Source organism: Ascaphus truei, unplaced genomic scaffold, assembly GCF_040206685.1.
Source record: "Ascaphus truei isolate aAscTru1 unplaced genomic scaffold, aAscTru1.hap1 HAP1_SCAFFOLD_675, whole genome shotgun sequence".
NCBI classification, from domain to species: domain Eukaryota; kingdom Metazoa; phylum Chordata; class Amphibia; order Anura; family Ascaphidae; genus Ascaphus; species Ascaphus truei.
Window position 1 is genome coordinate 44,403 of NW_027457008.1, and position 6,381 is coordinate 50,783.

Below are 6,381 nucleotides of genomic sequence, written 5' to 3' on the forward strand. Positions count from 1 at the left end.
ACTAACGCATGTCCCCTGTCCGGTACTCGGGGTGTGACACTAATACTAACGCATGTCCCCTGTCCGGTACTCGCTGTGTGACACTAATACTAACGCATGTCCCCTGTCCGGTACTCGGGGCGTGACACTGATACTAACACATGTCCCCTGTCCGGAACTCAGGGTGTGACACTAATACTAACGCATGTCCCCTGTCCGGTACGCGGGGTGTGACACTAATACTAACGCATGTCCCCTGTCCGGTACTCGGGGTGTGACACTAATACTAACGCAAGTCCCCTGTCCGGTACTCGGGGTGTGACACTAATACTAACGCATGTCCCCTGTCCGGTACTCGGGGTGTGACACTAATACTAACGCATGTCCCCTGTCCGGTACTCGGGGTGTGACACTAATACTAACGCATGTCCCCTGTCCGGTACTCGCTGTGTGACACTAATACTAACGCATGTACCCTGTCCGGTACTCGGGGCGTGACACTAATACTAACGCATGTCCCCTGTCCGGTACTTAGGGTGTGACACTAATACTAACGCATGTCCCCTGTCCGGTACTCGGGGTGTGACACTAATACTAACGCATGTCCCCTGTCCGGTACTCGGGGTGTGACACTAATACTAACGCATGTCCCCTGTCCGGTACCCGGGGTGTGACACTAATACTAACGCAAGTCCCCTGTCCGGTACTCGGGGTGTGACACTAATACTAACGCATGTCCCCTGTCCGGTACTCGGGGTGTGACACTAATACTAACGCATGTCCCCTGTCCGGTACTCAGGGTGTGACACTAATACTAACGCAAGTCCCCTGTCCGGTACTCAGGGTGTGACACTAATACTAACGCATGTCCCCTGTCCGGTACTCGGGGTGTGACACTAATACTAACGCATGTCCCCTGTCTGGTACTCGGGGCGTGACACTAATACTAACGCATGTCCCCTGTCCGGTACTTAGGGTGTGACACTAATACTAACGCATGTCCCCTGTCCGGTACTCGAGGTATGACACTAATACTAACGCATGTCCCCTGTCCGGTACTCAGGGTGTGACACTAATACTAACGCATGTCCCCTGTCCGGTACTCGGGGTGTGACACTAATACTAACGCATGTCCCCTGTCTGGTACTCGCTGTGTGACACCAATACTAACGCATGTCCCCTGTCCGGTACTCGGGGTGTGACACTAATACTAACGCATGTCCCCTGTCCGGTACTCGGGGTGTGACACTAATACTAACGCATGTCCCCTGTCCGGTACTCGGGGTGTGACACTAATACTAACGCATGTCCCCTGTCCGGTACTCGGGGTGTGACACTAAAACTAACGCATGTCCCCTGTCCGGTACTCGGGGCGTGACACTAATACTAACGCATGTCCCCTGTCCGGTACTCAGGGTGTGACACTAATACTAACGCATGTCCCCTGTCCGGTACTCAGGGTGTGACACTAATACTAACGCATGTCCCATGTCCGGTACTCGGGGCGTGACACTAATACTAACGCATGTCCCCTGTCCGGTACTCGGGGTGTGACACTAATACTAACGCATGTCCCCTGTCCGGTACTCGGGGTGTGACACTAATACTAACGCATGTCCCCTGTCCGGTACTCGGGGTGTGACACTAAAACTAACGCATGTCCCCTGTCCGGTACTCAGGGTGTGACACTAATACTAACGCATGTCCCCTGTCCGGTACGCGGGTGTGACACTAATACTAAAGCATGTCCCCTGTCCGGTACTCGCTGTGTGACACTAATACTAACGCATGTCCCCTGTCCGGTACTCTGGGCGTGACACTAATACTAACGCATGTCCCCTGTCCGGTACTCGCTGTGTGACACTAATACTAACGCATGTCCCCTGTCCGGTACCCGGGGTGTGACACTAATACTAACGCATGTCCCCTGTCCGGTACCCGGGGTGTGACACTAATACTAACGCATGTCCCCTGTCCGGTACTCAGGGTGTGACACTAATACTAACGCATGTCCCCTGTCCGGTACTCGGGGTGTGACACTAATACTAACGCATGTCCCCTGTCCGGTACTCGGGTGTGACACTAATACTAACGCATGTCCCCTGTCCGGTACTCGCTGTGTGACACTAATACTAACGCATGTCCCCTGTCCGGTACTCGGGGCGTGACACTGATACTAACGCATGTCCCCTGTCCGGTACTCAGGGTGTGACACTAATACTAACGCATGTCCCCTGTCCGGTACTCGGGGTGTGACACTAATACTAACGCATGTCCCCTGTCCGGTACTCGGGGTGTGACACTAATACTAACGCATGTCCCCTGTCCGGTACTCGGGGTGTGACACTAATACCAACGCATGTCCCCTGTCCGGTACTCGGGGTGTGACACTAATACTAACGCATGTCCCCTGTCCGGTACTCGGGGTGTGACACTAATACTAACGCATGTCCCCTGTCCGGTACTCGCTGTGTGACACTAATACTAACGCATGTCCCCTGTCCGGTACTCAGGGTGTGACACTAATACTAACGCATGTCCCCTGTCCGGTACTCGGGGTGTGACACTAATACTAACGCATGTCCCCTGTCCGGTACTCGGGGTGTGACACTAATACTAACGCATGTCCCCTGTCCGGTACTCGGGGTGTGACACTAATACTAACGCATGTCCCCTGTCCGGTACTCGGGGTGTGACACTAATACTAACGCATGTCCCCTGTCCGGTACTCGGGGTGTGACACTAATACTAATGCAAGTCCCCTGTCCGGTACTCAGGGTGTGGCACTAATACTAACGCATGTCCCCTGTCCGGTACTCGGGTGTGACACTAATACTAAAGCATGTCCCCTGTCCGGTACTCGCTGTGTGACACTAATACTAACGCATGTCCCCTGTCCGGTACTCGGTGTGTGACACTAATACTAACGCATGTCCCCTGTCCGGTACTCGGGGTGTGACACTAATACTAACGCCTGTCCCCTGTCCGGTACTCGGTGTGTGACACTAATACTAACGCATGTCCCCTGTCCGGTACTCGGGGTGTGACACTAATACTAACGCCTGTCCCCTGTCCGGTACTCGCTGTGTGACACTAATACTAACGCATGTCCCCTGTCCGGTACTCGGGGTGTGACACTAATACTAATGCATGTCCCCTGTCCGGTACTCGTGATGTGACACTAATACTAACGCATGTCCTCTGTCCTGTACTCAGGGTGTGACACTAATACTAACGCCTGTCCCCTGTCCGGTACTCAGGGCGTGACACTAATACTAACGCATGTCCCCTCTCCGGTACTTGGGGTGTGACACTAATACTAACGCATGTCCCCTGTCCGGTACTCGGGGTGTGACACTAATACTAACGCATGTCCCCTGCTCGGTACTCGGAGTATGACACTAATACTAACGCATGTCCCCTGTCCGGTACTCGGTGTGTGACACTAATACTAACGCATGTCCCCTGTCCGGTACTCGGAGTATGACACTAATACTAACGCATGTCCCCTGTCCGGTACTCGGGGTGTGACACTAATACTAACGCATGTCCCCTGTCCGGTACTCGGGGTGTGACACTAATACTAAAGCATGTCCCCTGTCCAGTACTCGGGGTGTGACACTAATACTAACGCAAGTCCCCTGTCCGGTACTCGGGGTGTGACACTAATACTAACGCATGTCCCCTGTCCGGTACCCGGGGTGTGACACTAATACTAATGCAAGTCCCCTGTCCGGTACTCAGGGTGTGACACTAATACTAACGCATGTCCCCTGTCCGGTACTCGGGGTGTGACACTAATACTAACGCATGTCCCCTGTCCGGTACTCGGGGTGTGACACTAATACTAACGCAAGTCCCCTGTCCGGTACTCGGGGTGTGACACTAATACTAACGCATGTCCCCTGTCCGGTACTCGGGGTGTGACACTAAAATTAACGCATGTCCCCTGTCCGGTACTCAGGGTGTGACACTAATACTAACGCATGTCCCCTGTCCGGTACTCGGGTGTGACACTAATACTAAAGCATGTCCCCTGTCCGGTACTCGCTGTGTGACACTAATACTAACGCATGTCCCCTGTCCGGTACTCTGGGCGTGACACTAATACTAATGCATGTCCCCTGTCCGGTACTCGCTGTGTGACACTAATACTAACGCATGTCCCCTGTCCGGTACCCGGGGTGTGACACTAATACTAACGCATGTCCCCTGTCCGGTACCCGGGGTGTGACACTAATACTAACGCATGTCCCCTGTCCGGTACTCAGGGTGTGACACTAATACTAACGCATGTCCCCTGTCCGGTACTCGGGGTGTGACACTAATACTAACGCATGTCCCCTGTCCGGTACTCGGGGTGTGACACTAATACTAACGCATGTCCCCTGTCCGGTACTCAGGGTGTGACACTAATACTAACGCATGTCCCCTGTCCGGTACTCGGGGTGTGACACTAATACTAACGCATGTCCCCTGTCCGGTACTCGGGGTGTGACACTAATACTAACGCATGTCCCCTGTCCGGTACTCGGGGTGTGACACTAATACTAACGCATGTCCCCTGTCCGGTACTTAGGGTGTGACACTAATACTAACGCAAGTCCCCTGTCCGGTACTCAGGGTGTGACACTAATACTAACGCATGTCCCCTGTCCGGTACTCTGGGTGTGACACTAATACTAATGCATGTCCCCTGTCCGGTACTCAGGGTGTGACACTAATACTAACGCATGTCCCCTGTCCGGTACTCGGGGTGTGACACTAATACTAACGCATGTCCCCTGTCCGGTACTCGGGGTGTGACACTAAAACTAACGCATGTCCCCTGTCCGGTTCTCGGGGTGTGACACTAATACTAACGCATGTCCCCTGTCCGGTACTCGGGATGTGACACTAATACTAACGCATGTCCCCTGTCCGGTACTCTGGTTGTGACACTAATACTAACGCATGTCCCCTGTCCGGTACTCGGGGTGTGACACTAATACTAACGCATGTCCCCTGTCCAGTACTCTGGTTGTGACACTAATACTAACGCATGTCCCCTGTCCGGTACTCGGGGTGTGACACTAATACTAACGCATGTCCCCTGTCCGGTACTCGGGGTGTGACACTAATACTAACGCATGTCCCCTGTCCGGTACTCGTGGTGTGACACTAATACTAACGCATGTCCCCTGTCCGGTACTCAGGGTGTGACACTAATACTAACGCATGTCCCCTGTCCGGTACTCGGGGTGTGACACTAATACTAACGCAAGTCCCCTCTCCGGTACTCAGGGTGTGACACTAATACTAACGCATGTCCCCTGTCCGGTACTCAGGGTGTGACACTAATACTAACGCATGTCCCCTGTCCGGTACTCGGAGTATGACACTAATACTAACGCATGTCCCCTGTCCGGTACTCGGGGTGTGACACTAATACTAACGCATGTCCCCTGTCCGGTACTCGGGGCGTGACACTAATACTAACGCATGTCCCCTGTCCGGTTCTCGGGGTGTGACACTAATACTAACGCATGTCCCCTGTCCGGTACTCGGGGTGTGACACTAATACTAACGCATGTCCCCTGTCCGGTACTCGGGGTGTGACACTAATACTAACGCATGTCCCCTGTCCAGTACTCTGGTTGTGACACTAATACTAACGCATGTTCCCTGTCCAGTACTCTGGTTGTGACACTAATACTAACGCATGTCCCCTGTCCGGTACTCGGGGTGTGACACTAATACTAACGCATGTCCCCTGTCCGGTACTCGGGGTGTGACACTAATACTAACGCATGTCCCCTGTCCAGTACTCTGGTTGTGACACTAATACTAACGCATGTCCCCTGTCCGGTACTCGGGGTGTGACACTAATACTAACGCATGTCCCCTGTCCGGTACTCGGGGTGTGACACTAATACTAACGCATGTCCCCTGTCCGGTACTCGGGGTGTGACACTAATACTAACGCATGTCCCCTGTCCGGTACTCGTGGTGTGACACTAATACTAACGCATGTCCCCTGTCCGGTACTCGGGGTGTGACACTAATACTAACGCATGTCCCCTGTCCGGTACTCAGGGTGTGACACTAATACTAACGCATGTCCCCTGTCCGGTACTCAGGGTGTGACACTAATACTAACGCATGTCCCCTGTCCGGTACTCAGGGTGTGACACTAATACTAACGCAAGTCCCCTGTCCGGTACCCGGGGTGTGACACTAATACTAACGCAAGTCCCCTGTCTGGTACCCGGGGTGTGACACACTAATAGTGACATCTTCTTTCAGGTACTCCAGGGGTCACTAATACTAACGCATGTCCCCTCTCAGGTACTCCGAGGGGGACACTAATACTCACTCATGTCCCCTCTCAGGTACTCCGGGGGGGGGGGACACTAATACTCA